The 22528-nt window shown below is 31.4% G+C and overlaps 1 long non-coding RNA gene across 2 annotated transcripts; it reads right to left on the bottom strand.

Moving 5' to 3' along the window:
- Positions 1-5625: 5625 nt before the first annotated feature.
- On the bottom strand, positions 5626-21590 carry LOC104877897 (uncharacterized). Of its 2 annotated transcripts, none has more exons than XR_784863.3 (4): positions 21127-21590; positions 9099-9260; positions 6051-6197; positions 5626-5924 (listed from the first exon to the last, which is right to left on the bottom strand). It is a non-coding gene; the product is annotated as an uncharacterized LOC104877897 (long non-coding RNA). The 2 variants fall into 2 exon arrangements; XR_784862.3 differs by having other exon boundaries at positions 21486-21590.
- Between the last annotated feature and the right edge of the window lie 938 nt (positions 21591-22528).

Raw genomic sequence — 22528 nt, 5'->3', positions numbered from 1 at the left:
GACTTCATAATATAATTATACAAATAAATGAGATTAAAGTATAAAAATGGAATCTAAAAATACATATATGATTGATAATGTTTTTTTGATAAATACGAAAAAAAAAAATACACTCCATCATACAATAAAACCTAACATAAAGGTATCTTTTTCAATGCTTATCCAAAAAGATACAAAGTATAAAATTGTGAATTTAGAGTACATTTTGGAGAATAAAAGAGGTGGCACATGCATTGAAGTGGATATATTTGGAATAAAAGGGTGGGTAAGAGTAGGAGAGATTCTTAAAAGGAGGAAAAGGGTAGGTGAGGATGCATGAGAGTGACCACAAAAGATTTGGGGATAGATATGAAGCAAAGGCTAGGAATTGGAATGGGTATAAATGGAGTGGAACAATTAAGAGGGTAAAGATTGGAATTTAGTCAAAAAATGGTAAACCCAGTGAACACGCCTAGGGGGATGGATAGGAGTAGGACTTAGGAGAGGATCATGTTGACAGTGACATCCTAATTTGTATGGAAACTTCAAGTTTTGGGTCACACTCCATTTCATTTTGTCACTGTACCCTGCCGACAACTATTGTGCAACTTGTCACACCACTTTCACTTGGGCCAGGCCCCCCTTCCTCCTTTTTATATTTTTTTAATGAAATTAAAAATAAATAAATAAATAAACCTTTTATTTTTTAATAGTTTATTCTAAAATATATCATAAGGAAATAGCACGTGACAAGTTGACAAAACTATTGCTTACAAAACCACTTTTAAGTTATGGGAGCTATGCTTAAAAACAAAAAATCAATCAATCAATCAAATGTATTAATGGGGCATTTTAATATCTCATTTATTTGTATTATTATTTATGGGTTTAGATTTTGTGTCATTTATTTTAATCATCGTCTATCTCATTTATTTATATCATTATTCAACGGCCGAGATCTATAACAAGAATAATTTAAATAAAAATATAAAATTTTGTTTCACTTATTTATATCATCATCTATCTCATTTATTTGTATCATCATTCAACGAGTTAGATCTATCTATAATAATGATAATATAAGTGAAAATGTAAGTTTTTTTTTTATTATTCTCATTTTTGGATGAAGGGTGTTCAAAATTTTCATATGTAATTTTTTTTTAATTTTTTATTTTTTGTAATTGGAAGTGGAAAATGGTGGAATTAGTCTAATTAATTTCAAATGGATAGATGCATGGAAAAATTATAATGTATGAGTTGGCCTAATTAATGATTAGACAAAAATTATATACCTAAGATTTCAATAATTTTGATGGGAATATATGATTAAAGGGTGAGTTCCCAAATTTAAACCAAAAGGATGGGAATTTTATAGTTGACTTGAGAAAGAAATGCAAGCATAAAAAAAGAAAAAAGAATGATTTATTATTTGACTTCAATTTTAGAATAATAATGATTTTATCTTGTTGTCCGCCATATAAAAATTGTTCTAACATCTTATTTTTCCCATCAAACTTATTAAATTAAAAAAAAATGATATAAAATAAAATACTATTAATTAAGGTGTAGATGTACTTATGATTTTACTATTTTTTTAAAAAAATTAAAATATGAATAAATTTTCAATCATGTTTTTAATATTTACATAAATATCAAATATATCCCATAATTTTTTTAAAATGAATTTTCAATCATGCTTTTAATATTTTGTAAATATTAAATATATTCCATAATTTTAAAATAAAAAACAAATAAAAAACAAAATATTGTTTGATAATTATATAATAACAAGTAGAAAGCAACTTTTTTATTATTATTTCATAATGATCCTTTTTATGAATTTCAACCATTTTTTTTGCATTCATAAATGAGATTTTAATTGTATAAGTTTCATAAATAAGAATAAGATGTAAATGAGTAAAATTATGATTTTACTATTTTTTTTTAAAATTAAAAATATGAATAAATTTTCAATCATATTTTTAATATTTTATAAATATCAAATATATTCCATAATTTTTTTAAAAATGAGTTTTCAATCATGCTTTTAATATTTTGTAAATACTAAATATATTCCATAATTTTAAAATAAAATAAAAAACAAAAAATTGTTTGATAATTATAAAATAAGTAGAAAGCAACTTTTTTTTTATAATTTCATAATGATCCTTTTTTATGAATTTCAACAATTTTTTAGTGCTCATAAATGAGATTTTAATTGCATAAGTTTCATAAATAAGAATAAGATGTAAATGAGTAAAATTTAAAAATAGGAATAATAGTTGAAAAATAAAACTAAAATGAAAACACATTCCAAAGGTGGGTTTGGTAGTGATTATAGTCAATGTTTATCATCGTCTTTTTTTTTCTGCACCACATTTATTATAAAATGTGTAAACCTCTAATTTTTACGAAAGACATGCTTTCAAATATTAGAAAGCACTTAAATCCTTCACAAATGGACTCTAAGTTGGACCAATAATCTTTCCTTTTAAAGTGAAATTATATGTTTCATTTTTGATAAAATCTATGAAAGCATCTAACAAACCTATTCCAAGGTCAATTTAGATCAAATTAGGCAATATTCAATCCAATAGAATTGGAGCCCCAATGTGGAGAAGAAAGAAATGGAGCCCCAATGTGGAGAAGAAAGATATGAAAAATAGGAGTAATGATACATAAAAAAAAGGGAGGAGGCACTACTAGGGTGTGGAGTGTGGAGAAAGAATTGAAGCCATGACATAAGAAAGCATTATAGTTTGGAGCAAAATTCTTTCTTTTACTAGAAGCAACCAAAAAAGAGTGCTTGTCCATGTCAATTAGGGTGTGCCAATGTCAAACCATTACCTACTTCTATGGTCAAAAATATTTTATTAATAAATAAATCAAAAAGAAAAAAGAAAAAAGAATTCCCACTTCACCATATGAAAACAAGAAAAGAAAAAAAGTTTTTTGACATGAAAAACATTCATGTATGGAAAAGGGTTTTTCATTTTTAGTACAATGCATGTAGAAGTCTTATACAAAGGGAATGCTACCTCCAAATTTTGTGTGGCTACAAAATGATTGTCCAAAAAGTTGGTTTATTCATTTCACTATGGAATGGACACATGATAAGTCAAATAACAACCATCATTTTTCAACTTTCTAATTGATTTTTTTGGTTAATTATTGACCTTATATTTTGACAAAAAATAACTACAAGATTGCAAGAATTCTAACCTCTTAAATGCAATAATTAACTTATTGAAAAAAGTATGAGGGTCTTATTGAAAAAAGTATTAGGGTTTTTGGTGTTGGTTTTTCCTATCACCTAGATTATGTAGGTAACCCTTTTGTTGACTTTGTGAAAAGAAAATGCATCAAAAAGAAAATCCAAATTCAAGATTTTTTTTCCCAAAAAAAAAAAAAAAAAAAAAATTGAAAGGTAAAAGGAAAATGGAGAATGTGTCATGAAACCTAGAAAGAGAAAAGAAAATGACTTTTCTTTTCATGACTTGACAATTGACATATCATCTATCTAAGTATATCATAGGTATGCATTTATGCCCCACTAAAAGATTGATGTTGTTTTCCTTTATGTTTTTCCAAACCCACAAAAAAAAAAAAAAAAAAAAAAGGGAAATAAAGTGGCTTTAGAGAAATAAACTTTGTACATGTCTTTTTTTAGGTTTTTAGATGGTCTTAATCACTACATTTCACATGTCTAGAGAAGGGAGAAATCAGCATAAAGACTTTCACGCGAACACACATGATGGGGACTTAAAGTCTTAAGTTTGGTTTTAGATGAGTACAAGAAAATCCATTTTTGTAACAAATGAAAATAAGACAACAAGGTAGTTTCTCGCTAATCTCTTTATGCACTTGCTAGATGTGATTAAGTGGAGCTTTTTATTATCCATCATCCGTCTATTTCCTTCTTTTCACTTCACGGTTTGTTTTCGCTTTTTCCTCGTGCGTTGCATCCGACCATGTTTTGTAATTAACCTTCAATATCAACGCTTTCCAACTTTTGAAACCACCCGACCATCTTATGTAATTACCCTTCAATATCACCACTTTCCGACTTTTTTCTCAAGGCTTGGGTGACAAGGATTTTAATGTATTGGTTGGGTATTTATCCAAATGATATCAACATTATCATATGATTTTAGAAAACGTTTTTCATCTAAAATTTTTTTTTTTTTAAATTAAAAGTTTTATTTAATAGTGGTTTTAGAAAATAATTTTAAATTAAAAAATGTTCAACAAATTTTTTAAAATATTTTAAAAACTTAAAAAATTACTTATAATGTTTGAAAATCAATTATAATGTTTTATAAAAAAATACTTACGATAATTCTCCTAAAAATACTTTTAGAAAAAACACTCCTATTAAAAACACTTCAAACAAAAACTTTGTCAAATGCACTTTAAGTATTTAATAAAACTTAGGAAACAGTTTTAAAAATCACTTATAGTATTTTCTAGGAAAAAAAAAAAGAAAAAAAAAACTTGAAATATAATTTTTCTAAAAACACCTCTAAAGAAAACATTTTAATTATGTTATGGTTCTAAAAAATTTGTGAGAAAAAAATTGAAAGGAAAAACATAAGAAAAATAAACTAATAAAAATAAATTTAAAATTAATAAATTATTTTTATTTACTATTTCAAGCTCATTTCAATTATTTAGTTTCATGGTATAAAAATTAAATAATTAGAAAATATATTAATTTTAAATTAATTATAATTATAATTGATTTTTTTTTTATATTTTTTAAAATGAGAAGGGCAAACATAACCTTCAAGAAATACTTTCAAAGGCATCTTAAATATTTTCTATTTTAATTTTATTTATTTTTATTTAATAGTCTTAGGTAAAAGGTTGAATAAATATCATAAATTTTTCTGGTTAAACTTACCAACACCCAGTGTGTCCGTACAAGTCAACCCAAGGTGAATGGCGGATCTTTTGGCTTTTCAGTGCGAGAGAGAAAAAATATTACAAAAAATTAAAAATTAAAAATAAATAAATAAATAAAATGGGAAGCTTCACAGAATCTTCTTTTTCAGCTTTTGTGACAGGGACACTTGATTTCCTTTTTCAAAGAAATTTTATTTGATATTTTGCCTTTTTTACAATTTCTGGTTCAAAAACTCCTATACATTAATAATTTTATATTTTAATGACAATATATAAAATAAAAATATTATTAAAAAAAATGAGACCACTTTTTTAATATCATTTAATAAATAAATTTTTATTTCTTTATTAAAATGCTATAATATTATTATTTTGTGAGTGCTTCAAAATGGGTAATATATAAAATAAAAACGTGGAAATTGATAAAAGAAATAAATTTATGATAAAATAATAAAAATAAAAATAAAAAATAGATAAATTATTCCTTCACTTTTTCTATTCCTAGCCATGATTATCTTATCTTGTCTGGTAAGATATTCAGCGAATCCAGCATGACCTGAAAGAATTTAGGACGGTCTTGTTTCTTTCCCAATGGTTTACATCAAGATGAACCTCCTCCAATGGCTAATGGATGGAAATGGGTGTAAGTTTATAAGCCAAATACACGTAGGTACACACTACCCAAATCCAAGCACGATGACATGAATTTGGTGGACAAATCATACACAGGGAAAAATAAGATGAAGAATCAACAAGGAAAAAGGTCCATTCTATGACATACATTTATTTCCATATCACATTATGAAAAACAAAAAATCAAGTGAACCAACATAGGAAAGGGTCCATTCCCCACATTATAAGGTTCCTAAGGAAAGTTTGCCCCCTGTTGATCTCTGCCCCCCCCGATGATCTCTGCTTTTTCTATTCTGTCTGCCAGGCTCTAGGCAGTAAGTTATTCACTTTAACGTGACAAAACTGGCATCCCAATCCAAATCCGGAGGGCATAGCTTGTGTACAAACCTCAAACCTACTCTCCTCTCCTGTAAGAAAACAGATAAAAATAAAACCAATGCGAAAAAATGCTTTGTCAGTATGCATTGTCCTAATGCATAACAAGTCCAAGTACACAGAAGATGTGCTTTGATTTTGAAAAGAAGAAGATTTACCCAATTGGGTTCTGATAAGCACAAGCTCCCCTAAGTGGGATTAGGCACATAAACTTGGCACAGTATTTGGATGTGTGTCAAAATGCATAGAATGAAAAGTCATCGGGTGGCCTGTCCTGATATTGATGTGTTTTGAACTAAGAAGACCTGAAAGCATTTTTATAAAGAGATTAGGAGAAGGGGTTTGCCGACTAAAGCAAAGTTTGAAAATAGTGAAGCAACTCTAGGCCTATAATGAATTTTCTTAGGCTGAGATGTTGGTCTTTCCATAAGTTTTTAACTTTTATGCATATTATATAAAAAGTTAAAAAAAACATTCGATGAGTCTCAAGACTCTCATCCCATATGTTACAACCCAAAGATGTTGGGTTGATTGGACAATTGCAAAACCGTTCAATGTTGTTGTGTTTATTTCAACAACTTGGTTCCAACCCACCATCATGAATCCTAGTGTGCACATCAGTTCATTTCACTAATTCAGTTCCACCCCATCATCATGAAATTTTTGGTGTAGACTTCGGTTCCAAGGAACATAACAAATAGGGAACTGTGCAAATTATAAGGTGAAATATTTGTAAGGGAAGGTTGGTCATAGATCTTCCTCTCATCTAACAACCAAAACAAGCAACAGCCCGGAAGATTGATATTCATTCAGATTAAGGGCACAAAAGTTTGTGATTTCTCTTACAAATATTTCTTAAACTTATGGCTGTAAGCCTGTAACTAACAGAACCCAAACTTGTGTTTTCAAGACCCATCAAATCATCAAAGGCAATTCTTCAAGAATCTATTTAGTTCTTACAAACTGTGAAACAAGGAGGAGGAAAAAAGAAAAAGGGAAAAGCACAAAAATAAAATATTAGTCTAGGACAAATTAGTCTTTCCTTAAAGTGTTTTCCAACTTTCTTTTTTTGTTACTTTTCTAGACGCAAATGGTTTGCTATAGTAGAATATGTCCCCTCTTCTAATTTTCATCACACTTTATTTTCCTTAATGTTTTTAAAACATCACAACCAAACAACAGTACCAGTAAAATCTTTCCAAGTCTTTCTCATTTCTCTTATGTAAGACTTCTGCTAGGTTCTCTGTGCAATGAAAAATGATAGGCAAAAAGAAGACAATATTTTCCTCTAAGCCCCAAACAGAGCCTAAACTAAAATTTTCTTGGGCCTTTTGACAGGGTAAAAGAGTGGAGCAGGATTGGTATAAATGGACGATTCACATCTCCTCATGCTATTATATGTACAATGAAAGAAAACAGAGAACTCTAAACTAAAATTTACTAAAAATCCTAACATAGATAAGATCTCTATCTTGAAATTCCATAAGATAATAGCTCTGATCTCAATAACATTTAATTCTTGTATTAAACCCTAACAATGAAACTTGCAATTTAAAGAACACAGATGAAAATAAAAGAAGAAAAAGCAATATAGAGAATCCAAGGACTAAGCTACTAAGGTGTAATTATGCATTTTGACCCAACTACTGCAGCAGCAAGTGGTGGTGAAAGAAACAGCAAAAGGTGATAGTGGATGCAGCAATGAAGATAGTGGATATCTAGTGTGAAGTAGCCTCATTTGTCTATCAAAAAACATACTTTAAACTTTTCTCCTTTTTACTTTTTAAAAGAACAAAAACTGTTTCATTTATAATAAATTAGCAATACTGCTAGAAAATGTTGAGAAAAACCCATCAAAATAAACCATCTAAAATAAAATAAAAATATGGTAAATATTTTTAAATCAAAAATCACAAATACATTTCTAAGGTGTCATTTAGAGTTTTTTTTTTCTTTCTTTTTTTCTTTTAAACAATCTATTGACTAATTTAAGGTTTCTAGTTTGTGTTTCCTGTTTTTTAAGACAGCAACAGTAAAAGACTTTCCAAACACCTATATATTTTTTTATTGTATATGCTGATATGATTACACATCAACAGTTATTCCAAGTAGTAAAAAAGAAAAAAGAGTTGTTAAGATTGGGATATGCACAACCTTTTCAAAACAAAAGTTGGGAAGCTAGGAGGCAAGGACAAATAATTAAATACACTTTTTAAAAATAAAAAAAATTTAAGAAGACCATTATTCTATTGGGGTGTTTGATTCAGTGTCAGAAAAGGTGACTTCTACAAGCACAAGCTAGAGAGACCCGAATGTTTAGAGGGCCAGATATTAGTACTATTGAGTTCAATATGGACCTATGGTAGTAGCTACAATGTATTCAGAACAAGCCACATGTAGCATGGTGAAAATGGAGTTCCAAATGTTAGGGGGGCCATATTTTGCCCTCTTTTGAACTGACACCATTATGAAGGGGGAGAGGGAGAGAGATGTTTGGGGGTCCTTTTTTGCACTATTTTGAACTGACAACATTATGAATAGAGAGATTTTAGGGTATGTGGAGGTAGAATAGGACACTTCTAGCACATGACCTGAAATGCTTGGAGGGCCCGTGCGATACCCCTAATTGAACCGAATGCATTATGGGAATACTCAGAACAGCCCCCCTTGTAGCAGAGTAGTGAAAATGGCGTTCCATATGCCCTATTTGAACTGACTGCATTATGGGGGTAGCCTCCATCTTCCCAGAACAGGCCACTTGTAGCACAGTAGTCAAAATGAACTTTCAAATATTTGGAGGTCTGTTTCTTGCCTTATTTGAACTTTGAACTGACACCATTATGCATATGGAGGGGAAGAGATGATTTCTCATACACTGTCATGGGCCATCCCCAACCAGCAACATGTTGCTTTTCATAGTGCATTCCAGGAACCTTTTTTCTTTCATCCCAATAATTTTAGTTAAGTGTACAGGAGGCTACTATTCATTCATTCGTTTGGGCGTAATGGTTGGATAATACTCGATAAACAACTACCGTCATTCATCTCATAGTGCTAAAAATTTGCTATAGTAGCATTGACAAATTGCACCATTTGGGTATTTGATGGATCTCCAAGAATTAAGTTAATTATCTCAATATCAATACCTACTATTCATTTCAAGGAAAGTAAATGCAATTATTCACTAATTTCAAATGTATCTTTACCTGTTTCCTTTTGGGTAAAAAATTTTACTTGAATAGCATTTTCCCATAAACAAATAACCTGAATTTCTGACCAGCTGTCATTTCAGATGCTATGTTCCTCGCCCCTATCGATCATGCTAGTATTGGTAGCACCACCAGGTTTTGATTCATCATGCCTGATAGCTACAAGCAGCAAAGATAGTAAGTAATAAAAAAGAAAACAATAATAGGAACTCAAATCATGATAACTTTATCCCATAAAACTTTAGGTCAACTATTGGAAATGCTTTGCTGTCTGACTCATTCTGAGGACCAATGTTTATAAAGGTTTTAAGGTTGTGCTTTGGGAGTCTACCTTCTAGGCTACTACAACCAACCTTTCAACAGTTGACAAAGTTGTGACATGATTAACTTTCAATAAGTTCCTCTAACTCCTGAATTGTTGAATTATTATTCCATTATTAGATCATATAATCTAACCAGAAAAAGAGCAAATGGTCAACAGCCCTTGAGGCCTGGCTCAAGTGGTAAAGGTTGGGGTAGGTTAGTGAGAGGTTCCAAGTTCAAGTCCCAATGGGGACCAAAAAAAGAAAAAAAAAAATACCTGTCAAAAAAAATGGTTAACAATTCTGTGCCTTATCTCATAGGCAGTTCATTGATGAGACATTCAAAAAATCAACTCTATACATTGGTTATTAACTACACATAAAAGCCATCCACATTCTCCAATGAATGGAACAAGAACACATAATGCAACACAAAATCTACTAAAAATGGATCTAGAGAATAAGGCAATTAGGCATTAGAAATATCTTTCAAGAGTGAATTAATAGCATGATATGATACTTCTATTCCATATAAAACGAATGACCAAATATCAAAAACAGCGGGTGCAACACATAAAAGTACAGAATAAAATTGAAAATATGATGCAAATATTACAATGAATATGTAGGAACTCAGCCAGAAAGGGGAACACTCAGAATTGGACCGGCCCATGTGCTTTGGACAAGGGAACATGCATGGGCCAAGCCAATTCTTATGAGGGGAAAAAGAGAGCACTTCTAAAAATATTGAATCTTCCCCCCCTTGACACATCAAATCATAAGGCTACACAATTGATATGCTCAAAAGAAGAAAAGAGGAACAGGGAAGTCATCAGTATATGTCAAACAAAAATCATAACAAAATGACTACATGAAATGCATAATTGAAAGTTTGCAACACAGCCAATAGACTGATGAGTGCCATTGGATGAGCTTCTATACAATCCTTCAAACCACTAGAAACCAGTACAAGCTCAAATAGACTCATTGGAACCACACATGTGACTTAAAGTAATCATGGTTCAATAGCCGAAAGGTATGTTAAGGAAAGGACCTGAAGCTCACAAGGCCAAATGTTTCAGGCCAAGGCTGAGCTAGGTTGAAGTTTTTAAGTTAAATCAATACACTTTGAGCTAGGTTGAAGTTTCAAGTTAAATCAAAATAGGAAAATGTGTGGTTAGCACAGCTCCTTTGTTTTTCTCACCACCAAATATAGCTACCTTAGCATCATAAGGAAGGTCCCATAGGCAGACGTGGCGAAACCATATGTTGGTGTGCCAATCCCACTTCAATCATCCACTACAAAAAGCAGTAAGAAAAAAAAAAAGTGATAAAAAGGTTGGCAAGTCCAGCATCTTTTACAAAGTTTAAAAGTTTTATAAAGAAAATTCAAGCTTACAAACTTTTACACACCCATAAAATAAATATATGATATTACTTATTCCTCTACCTCAAAGCTCAAATTCGAATATTGCTCCTATGGAAATCCAGATCAAACAGGGATCAACAATCTCATTTAGGATCAAAATGATGATATTGTTCAACTTTCTTGAAGGCAGTTAATTTGGGCCCATATACTAAAGCAAAGATCCTAGCATTACTAGAGGCCCTAAAATTTACAAGTGTTAGCAGTGTTGATTCTTATGGCAGAGGGACACTCAGTCACAATTCTTTCTTAGGTGGGTAATGGACTTAGAAGTTCATGGCAATTTAGTCATTAGAGTGAAAGATCATAGATCTTGCTAGAGCTTTGGTCTGTTCCTTCTCTTGATCGGTAATTCAAGAGGCCAATGCATTAGCTAACAGAGAAGCCACCTGTCTAGTTGAATTTGTCGGGGATCTTATGCCCTCTCAAATTTTGATTGATTTATCTTACAGCTAGAACACTAGGGATCTTGTTGTCTTGTAGCAGAATCTATTTTTATTTTACCCTCCTTGTCCATGCACATTCTCCTTCTGCATGACCTCCCATCTTCTTTGCACATCTTTCTTTTCCTTAATACAATGACGATTATAGTTTTGGATAAAAGGAAAACGTTACTTATAAAATTACAAAATAATGAACTTTTGAAAATCAAATATATAGCAAATCATAAACCTATACACTTATAAGTATCCAGTGTAACACATTTCAAGGTTGTAAGTTCATTGAACTTACAAAATTTAATAAACCCTTAGATTTATGAAGATTAAAATTATATATCTAGCTCTATTTAAGATTGACCAAACCTAGCCCTAATCTTGAACTACGATTGGGCTTAGAACCAAACCTAGGCAAAAGATTCCAACCTAGCCTACCTAAGCCTGACCATTCACCGGAGCTCAAATGGGTTAGGAGCTTAATTTAAGAAGGCATCGGTCTAACCTTTTTTACACCTAGAATAGTAGACCTGGGAATGCTTTCTTTGGGGATGAAGTGAACAACTATTTTATTTGGACTTACCTAAAATTGGGGACTGGGAAATCACTTTTGAAGGGGCAAAGTTTTTTTTTTTTTCCCCTTAAAGCTTAAAGTGAAAATACTACCCTCTTTGTTAGGATCATGTGAATATTTCATAACATTATTAAAGGGATAAATAAAATTTTCAGATAAGTTGAACTACAAACAAATATCTAAATGGAGTAAATATCCAAAATGTTTATCAGCCACAACCCCTAGTAGCATTGCTAGAGATTATCAATGCCACAATAAGGCATGATTAGGTAGATTTCACTTGAAATTCAAAACATATATGCACGGTGGTTTTAAGCAATTTGGAATAACACGATGATGCCAAAAAAAGGACTTAAAACTTGAGGGTATGTAAAGATAGATTTTGGTCTCAAGGCCCATACTTGCACATTAAATAAATGGGTCTCAAGAAAAGTTCATAACAGGCATAAGAAGCACCTACTTAGCATTCTTGTTTGAACTAAAAATAAACTATTAAAAAAGATATAAAAGAAAGAAAATGAAAAAAATGAGAAAAGAGAGATGAGTGATAGGGGTGGTACATAAGCTTTTCATCAATGGGAGGAGTTGGGATTTGGTGGGGTAGGTTTGAGGGTAAGGGGTAAGGTGGAAATGGGATTTGGGGAAAGGATGGGCTTTGCTTAAAAATTTGTTATTTGGAATCCACAAAATGGATAATAGAAAGAAGGATATACATATATATATGTTCAAATTCACCCAAAAGGAATAGAATTTGGATGGAACTCAATTGAATACTCATTATCTTTTTTCCTTTCTTTTTTTTCAATTTTTAACAACATCAAGAGGAAAGATTTTAATCAAACTTTCATTTAAATTCTTAGTTCTTACCATTATAAAATGGAAAATTCTTTCCTTTCCTTTTCCTTCAATAAATTTCCAAACATGATGTAACTTATGCAAGGCTCGCTTTTTTTTAAAAGGTTCAAGGGTCAATTGCCCTCCATCATCAATATAATTTGACAATTTTTATTTTCTTTTAAATTTTTTTACAATATTTTATTTGAATTATTTAATACACTATATCATTTTTTGTGCTAATGATTTAAAAGATGAAATTTTCTTAATTACTAAATAAAGTATTATTAATTAAAGTTTAAATTCTATGACTATCATTGACTCTTTTCTTTTAATTTATTTCTATTACTGTCAAACAATTATCAATTTGGCTTTATCACTTGACTTACGCAAGAAAGGAAAAGGAGATCCCAAGGTTGAAGTTTTGTTTCCCTAGATATTAAAGAATTGAACATAGTAAACATATAATTGTTTAATTAAATCTTCAAGGAAAATGAGGAAAAAAAATAATAATAAGGAGATTGTAAACCCTCCATTTTGACCTTGTAACACATATTTTTTATCATACTTGGTATCCATCGCTTTACACCTTCATGTGGTACACACATAGAATCCTTCTTCTACTTGTTGTCGAACTCCTTTATGGTATGTTTACTAATTGGCTTTGGCACTAACTTTTGAGCCACTTTTGGATACTTTTTGGATGGAGTTTTGGATCCACAATGTGTCTTTAGTGGTACTCTAGGAGTTCCCAAAGTTTCGGCGTTTTTGGAACTCACACAGGCTTCATCAACGCACCCAGGCCCTTTTTTGACATCAACCAATCTAAGGAACGGGTTTAACCGATCTAGGCACCAGTTCAATCGATTGCAATCGGTCAAGGCAACCGGTTGAACTGATAACTTAACCGGTTCATTATGTTTAACCCTTTTCTACCCCATTTCAACCCCTTTTCAATTCCCATCTTTTTTGCCCTTTTTAGGGCATCCTAGGCTAGTTTTTTAGGTTTTTGAGGGCCTAAACTTAGGTTTTGGGTCTTCTTAATTTGGGTTTGGTTTAAGAGAGTTTTTAAAGAGAATTTGAGTCTCGATAGAGACGATGACATGTATCAAAATTTCCACCCTTAGCCTATAAATAAGGGCTTTGGGGCTCATTTTCAGGAGACTTCTCTCTAACATTTTTAGGAGAAACTCTGTTGAATTTCAAAGAGAGAGAGGGAAGAAGAGAGCTTTGAAGAAGGCTTGGCTTGGAGGAGAATTGCAAGCTTGCTAAAAGCCAAGTGTTTCACTAATGAGGAGATCTCTTGGTAAGCTCTTGTTAATTTCGTTTTCCTGGGTTTTTTTTCATATTCTTTTGATTCTTGAAATGATGAATATATTGGTTGTGGATATTGAAAGGTCACATGCTTGATTTTAGGTATTTCTCTTCATATTTGGATTCTCATTTGCTTTTCTCCATTTTTCTCATTTTGGATGCTTGATAAGAAGTTTGTTCTTTTATTTAATTGGTTGTTCGGATGTTTTTCAAGCCTACTTGATTTGGTTTCACTCATTTCTTAAGTTTTTCCCTTTTTTAAGCCCATTGAATTAAACCTAATATTAGGTTTACTTTGATTTGAGATTTTGATCCTCTTTTGATTATTGTTCTGAGGTTTTTGTTTTTCCCTTTGTTTTAAGGATTTTTGGAAGCATTTGTGACTCATTTTAAAATGAAAATTGAGGGCCACATGTTTGATATTATGCCAAAATAATATTCTTAGAAAATGTTCATTAGAGCCTCCTCTTGCCATCTTTGGCATTCTCTTCAAAATTGGTTGTAAAATCTTGATTTCATTTCCATTTTAACTAAATTTCAAGCACCTTTCTATGGTCAGTCTTGTGGCTAAAGGTCACGTCACTTGCCATGGACTTTGGTCTTGCTATTATGCTTGAAAATATGGATAATTGCTCCCATTCTTTTGTGATTTTTTGAAAGGTTTTTTTAAATTGATTTTTGGAGGACTAATTTCAACCCTTGTGAATACCTTTTCATGGTCATTAGGGGCTTGAGATTATGGTCATTAATAGTTGCGTTTCGCTTTCACAAACATGGCTTGGATTTACATAGAAGCTTACCTCTCCATAGATGCTTTCATTTATCTTTCAACTCTCTTTTTCAAATGTGAGTGTCAATTTGGCATTCCATTCCTCTTATGGGCTCAAATTCATGTTCATTTGAGGGTTAAGGAGTGAAAACTCTGTAGTTGAACTATAGCTCATTTTATTTTTCTCAACTTGTGATTTTCAGATTTCCTTGATTTTTGGAACATATAGTATTAACTTTTTATAACCTTTATTTTCTCAATTCGCTCTTTGGAATCATCACACATTTGAAACCTCTTTATCTTTTAGGATATTAAGTTTTAACACCACATCTATTCTTTTAGAAGTCTTTTTATCATTTATAATGAATAATTATCTCTGTTTTTTTAGAATCTCTTAGGCTTCTACGTATGAACTTCCTACCACATCCATTGTTTTTTTTTTTACAAGTCATAGATGTGAAAATTAGAAACGTAATACTCTTTATAAATTAATAAATATTCATTTATTGATAAGTTAATAAATCATTCATTTATCAATAAATCAATAACACCGCTAAGATAATAATGAATCTTGGTCCCAAGAGTATTATTTTATAGAGGTCTCACTATACTCATCATCAGCTTCTTGTTTATTGTCACCATGCTTGTTGTGCATTGGTATGTATAGTCTATTAATCAATTGTCTTAGTTCCCTTCATTTGTTTAATAGAGACCCCTTTTAGGGCTTAGAAGGATGCTACTTATGGTATTTTTCCGTTAAGTAACCTAACCCCTAGATCTAAACTCGGTTTTCAGACTTTGTTTTTCTTTTAAAAATGAGTCACTTAGGGCTTTATTTTTTATTTGTCTTCCCTATAAAAATAAATAAATATAAGTGGTAACTCTTAACTTTTTCGAAAATCAGTTTTTCAAAATAAAAAGCAGGTCTTATCGTCAAGTGGGGATACACATGAAAAAAATGGATCCACATAAAGGTTATTTTGGATATAGGGCCTAAAGAAAAAATGACATAGTTATAAACACTTTTAACCCTTTAATCTGATAGAACCAATGTTTTCAAAACTGAACCGAACAATGAACCAAAAAAGTTACCGGTTCACGGTTTACTAATCGGACCGGTGGTCGAACCGATGACATCATAAATATATAATTTATATATTATTAAAATTAAAAATAATATATATAAGTATGAATATACTAATATTTTAAATATTATTAAATACAATATGTAAAGTATTAAAATGTAAATATATTGAAATTAAAGTAAAATTAAATTGTTTAATTTTAATTAATTTTATAAATTTTAAAAATATTATTTTATTTTATTTAATATTACAAATTTTTTACAAAAGAATATGTTTCTTTATTTGAATATATTGAAATTAAAGTAAAATTAAATTGTTTAATTTTAACTAATTTTATAAATTTTTTTAAAAATTATATTATTTTAATTAATATTATAAATTTTTCATAAAAGAATATGTATTTTTGTTTGCCATACTTTGCATAAAAATGCATGTAGCCTAGTAGTGCTTTATGCCTTTCTAGAGATTCAGGTTTGTAATTCGAGTCCTGTTGGTGGATATCCTTTTATTGATTCCTTAAATCAATCCCACATCGGATTTCAATAAGAATGAGGAGGCCCTTATATACAAAACTCCTTTATGATAGCACATGGACTAAAGAACGAGCCATGCAAATGGCATAAAGGTTGGGCTTTTGAATTGGGCCCTTTAAAGAAGGGTAAAAGGGGCGGAATCAGAATCAGGTTGGGGTATAAGGTGGGCTTTGGGCCCAGGAAGACTGCGAATAAGTGGGCTTTGGGCCCAGGAAGACTGCGAATAAGTGGGCTTTGGGCTTTGGAGTGAAAAAACGAGGGACAAAAGGGGTAGGTTGGGTTCACGCTTTGAGCTTTGAGGGAAAAAACGAAAAGGCCATTGAGTCGTTCGGTTCTGTAAGAATCGAACAGCTCATCCGATTTACCGGTTCGACCGGTTCAGGCGGTCTGCAGTTGAAAGGCCAAACAGTCCAAAGGAGGGGGGACCGGACCAAGAAGTCCACCGGTTGACAGTCGGACCAGTTGAACCAACTGGTCCAATCCGGTTTTCAAAACCATGGATGGAACACACTTTCCTAGCACTCCCTCTATGAAAGGCTAAACTTTTCGCTCAACTCACCTCTTTAGTAATAACATCCACAAATTCATACATGATCTTCCAAAAGGTGTTAAAATTTGTCGAAGTTTAAGCTTATCCTTGTGAAAGTTCTAAAACACCTTCATGCTTAGTCCTATCATAATGCACCAAGTTCAACTTGAAGATGAATCTCACCTATGGACAACACCTAAATAGGAGGTGAATAGATGTTTTTAAAACAATTTGAGATAATATATCACAAATGCAAACAATTCCCCGATTTTTCAAATATTTTGATTTTCTTTTTCAATCGTACTAACAAGCAAACAAATCACGAGCAATAATATATGCACCAACACTCTCCCAACAAGATAGTCAATGCAATTCACTTGCAAATGAGCCAACACTCCCCAACAAAGATATATAAGACATTTCATCAACTCAAATTCACATTTTCACATATCCTTTGACATTAACATCAACACTAAAATATGTCGTACTCTTTCAAAGCTTAAATGATCTAATTCCAGCTTATAACCTCAATCAATCAACAAAATAACTCAAGGGAAATATCATAAGCTAATGAAAAAACTAATCAAAAATGAGATAGAAATAAAGAGACAATGACACTAAAATTTTAATGTGGAAAACCTCCAAAGAGATTAAAAAATCAAGGGTCTCAAGCAATCAAATTAACTGAGTACAAGGATTTACACAACCCAAACCTTTTATACTCTCCCAAACTACTTGCCTAGAACCTTCAAACTTCAGCTACCCACTTTCTTTTTCCAGAGAATAATTAGAATCCACACAAGAAGATTTTTTGGTTTTACACCAAATATGATGAATATGAGAGTAAGGATGAATCCCATACTCAATCAACCCATTTTGAAAGAAAACTTCTCACTTAAAAATTGATTTTCAACTCAAACCCTTAAGATTTTCTCTCAAAACAAACACACTCCAAATTTGGTAAGAAACATGAAGCTCAAAGAAGGGTCACGAAGCTCTTAGAACCTGCTCTACCTCTTCTGGAAATATGGCTTGAATATTAGGATTTTAATTGAGATTCATTTGGAAAATAATGAAGATTTGTAGATGTGATCAAAGTTTAATCATTTAAACAAAACTGAAAAATCCTAGGTAAAACAAAAATTGTTACCCTTTAGTTTGATCAATCAAAAATCAGCCCAAATGTTTTAAACACAATTTTTTACACTCTTAAGCTTCAACTCCATTTTTCAATGAAGGGATGAAAGATAAAACTTGGTTCACCAATGTTTGATATCATCCATCACCTCAAAAACACTCACCATCTCCTCTAGCAGTCTTCAATCACAAACACTTTAGAAAAGACAAGAGTCCAAGGAAGGATTTGAAGTGATTGACATAAGAGAAATATAATGGGAATTTTGATCCAGAATTGCCAACACACAAATACGCTTACAAAGCTTATCCTTGTTAAAGTTCTAGAATACCTTAGTTTATCATAATCCACTAAGTTACAAGTCATATTGACTACAACTTTAGTATCACAATACAAAATCATGGGTAATTAAGTCTCTACAACCAACTTCTTAGACAACACTCAATCACATTAGCTCAAAAACACCACAGGCTACTATCTCAAACTTAACTTCAAAACTTGGTCTACGAGCAACTCTCCCCCTAGTCCTATGAATGCATAGTAACACATTGATGACTTTGCATGACTAGATATCTAGAAGAAGTGCAAGTTTTAAAAAGCACAAGGCACACCTAAGGCGTAAAAGTCTCCTATAGTTTAAGCACAAAGCGTAACACAAGGCACGAGCATGAGCGAAGTGAAACATGACCTAGGATGCATATTCATTTTATAAAATATGATCCAAAATCTAATCCAATCAATTAAAAATTTAAGATTATAAATCTTGAAAAGAAACGATCAACAAAAAAGTAATGGAATTATATAAATTTCAAAATACAGTTAGAAGTTTTAAAAATAAAATTGTTTAAAAAGGAAAAGCAAAGTACATGGAGAGTGCTTCTCCAACAAGATACATGTCTTGGCAAACAAGGCGCTCTAACTAGAGCGCACCTATTAAAACTATGAGAAGAGCATACTGGATGAAAAATTGCATAGCTAGAATTTTTCCCCTTCAAATGGAGCACTCAATCTTGTGAATATGCACAATGGTGAAACCCATGATCTGGAGGGAGAGTGGTGTCCATTTCTTACTTGCAATTCTCATTATATAACATAAAATCTTCCAACAAATACATTGGTATAAGTAAATCTAGTTGTAATTAGGTGGGAGCACAAACACTCAATCGCATCTTATTACTTAGGAGTGCAAAAATATGCTAGTAGTCAGAGATGATGTAATAAAAAATAAAAATAAAAACAAACAAATTATTACTAAAGAAAAAGTGATTAGCAGTCACAGAGAGCTTGTCTATAGCTAGATTGCCACTATGATTGTTGTCAGAGAGCAAAATAACTTTTGGTTTCACCATCACAAGTGCCCTTCTAGCCAGAATGATAACTTTCGGTATCAGTTACACTGAGCAGCAAATAGGAAACACTGCTAAAACTAGTTTAACAACAACAAACAGCAAGGAAAAAAAGGGAACAATCTTCAGCAATGCACAAAAGATCAATTAGAAGCAGGAAAAATGCCTGGCAAACGTTGCTCTGGTCCTCTGCAACAGACATATTTAAAACAAACAGGGCACTTTTAGCAGCAGGGTCCCCCCTCCCCTTTTGAAGAAATGATTGATGCTATAGGAGGGATGGGCCATTCAGCAGATAGTCTTAGAGCTACCTGAAGCCTGGGAATAATAGAAATAAGAGATTCCGAGAACGGAAGAAGTAAATTAGGAAAATCAAGACTGAAGCTGTGTGAGGAGGGTTGATAGCAACTCTAAGATGTTCTTCGAGTTAAAGAACATTAGGAGGAAAAAAAACTATTAGACTCCATTAGGATCATTAATTGAGGGAAAGAACAAATAAAATGAAACACAAAATGAAGGATTGTAGATATACATAATATGACCCATTATTACAAAGGTAACATAACATAACCTCTATAGCCCATTTAGTAAACAGGTTGAGTCAAACTGCCTTTGAAGTAACATGCATAATTATTAACCTTAGCCCATTTAAGACTTTATAAGTTATATGAATGATCATGATCGTGTCAATATATACAAATCAGGTCATAATTGCGCCAACATGACAAACAGGTTAAAGAGGATCAAATGGGTTGAAATCCCTAACCCAAATGAAACCTGATCAAAAAACGGATTAAGTGTGTGGATACTTGACACAATTATGACATGAACATGATTAAATTAACCCAAACTCATTAATTTTGTGTCTTTTTCAAGTTGCCTTTACAAATCACGTTAAAAGTTGTCACCCATGGGTTAAAAAAATATAATTTTCTTCAGCTTTTGCAGAAGTAATGATTTATAAAGAATGAGGGTTGAGGCTTGAACCAGTTGCCCGTCTCAAAGGCTAGCACAAGATGGCAGGAACATTCTTTCAACTCTTTCCAAAAGGATGCGATTAGGCAGGATGTCATTCTATTTGATAAGGATAAAGCTCCCTGCACCCTCATGCCTTTCCAATATTATTTTATTAGTATGATTGATTGTTGTCCTTGATGGATCATGTTTTGTCTGTTTCAAGGAATTACTCTATATCGATTGTGAGTTAGGGTACCAATATCACCTCTATTGCCCTTGTCCCTGAGTATACACTTACAGAGATTAAAGACTGTAGGTCAATTAGTCCAATGACAAAGCCGTTTGTTTAATTATAGTGAAGGCCTTGTTGAAACATCTTCATGCAATACTCCATGAGACTATATCCCTGTCCAAGGACGCCTTTCTAAACAAGAACAAAGGATAAATCCTTGGATTCTGAAAAAGCAAATAACCACAAGAATTGGGGCTTTTCAGACCATGCCCCATATAAAACGTTGCAATGAGATGCAGGGACTGAAATTATTGACAATAATTAAATGTGTGATAAAACAGCCAAGGAAAATAAATACATCATATTCACAATATACACAATTTTACCAGGCGTCATATACCCCAACTGAGGAAATCCAGAATTCCACCAGAAATAAAGCAATTCGTAATGACACTACACACCAAGACACTCCATTCCAGTGCTTTGACGAAAACAACAATGCAGAGAGCCTAATCAATAAGTATACCAAATTGCATAAAAGCTCTAGCATCCAACCTTGTTGCCTGCATTGCTCAGAATCATCTTGGAATCGCTTGCCACCCATTCAATTCGTGCATTTCATTCAAATTAGAAGTAAAAAAAAAAAAAAAAAAAAAGGCAAAAGATTGACTGACGGCTCAGAGAAAACTGGCTGGAATTCATTAACAGGCTCAAGCAGCAATGTATTTTCCGGGAAAGAAAAAACAAGGAATAATTTATGAACTTGTGCAATACAGGAACAAAAAAAAGTAATCATATGAGGTTTGAATACACAATAAGCCTAAAGAAATTAAAACCCTAGATTAAAAACAGTTGAATCAACGCCCAATTCCCAAATTCAGAACTCATAAAAATAGATAAACAATTTTAAAAACCTGAGAGCTGAGGGAGAGAGAGGCTCCACAGGCAGTGAGGATTTAGGAGAGGACAGTGGGTGAGATGCTTTGGAAATGTGAAGACAGCTGCTTGGGAAAAAGAGGGAAAATATGAAATTAGGAATTTGAAATTATAATACACCACTTCATTTTTTTCTTTCCAGAAATTTAAATTATTTGATTTTCAAGAATACTTTTAAAATATTTTCTGAAACCAAAGTCTACTATTTTAAAAATAATTTCAATTACTTTTTGAAATATGTTAATAAAATAAAAATAAGTTATAAAAAAAAATAATATCCAACATATTTTTAAGTTTGAAATAAATTTTAAAGTTTTAGAATATGTTTGAGAACTGTTTTTAAAAATAGTTTTTTTTTTTAGAAAAAAAAACTAGGAAATATATTTGGCAATAAAAAACTATTTTATGTTTTATGTTTTCAATAACAAAAAACAGGATTCTTGCAAATAATATCTTTTAATTGTTTTTATTTGTTTTTTGAAAGTTGTTTTAGAAAATAATTATGCAAACATATATAATAATTAAAAATAAAGCTCTACACATAAAATTATTTTTAAAACACATTTAAAAATATTAAAAACTTTTAAAAATATTTCAAGTTTTCAAACAAATTTTTGTTTTACAAAAATCAAATAACATTTTTTAAAAATTATTTTTAAAAACTATTTTCAAAATTGTTTAAAAAAACAGTTACCAAACAATACCTTAATTATCATACATTGTATTTTTTTTTATCCTTTTTCCCTTTTTATGTTCTTATTATAAGAAACTTTTACATTAAAATACATTAGTTTGTACTTTAGAGAGGGGGTATCTAGAAGATAGATACGTATGAGACAAAGACCTTAAGTGTGTAGTTACAAGTATTCAAAGGGTTGATAAGAGTTAATATAGAATTTACAAATAGTTGGTGGGAGTTAATAAAATTTTGACTACTTTTCCTTCTTTCTCCCTTCCTTCATCTCCCGCATCCTTTTTTCTCATACATTACACGTAGTCAATATTACTTTATTGTAACGAA

This window comes from Vitis vinifera, chromosome 13 (genome assembly GCF_030704535.1).
Source record: "Vitis vinifera cultivar Pinot Noir 40024 chromosome 13, ASM3070453v1".
NCBI classification, from domain to species: domain Eukaryota; kingdom Viridiplantae; phylum Streptophyta; class Magnoliopsida; order Vitales; family Vitaceae; genus Vitis; species Vitis vinifera.
The sequence above is the reverse complement of the archived record's forward strand: the minus strand, read 5'-3'. Positions and strand labels throughout refer to the sequence as shown.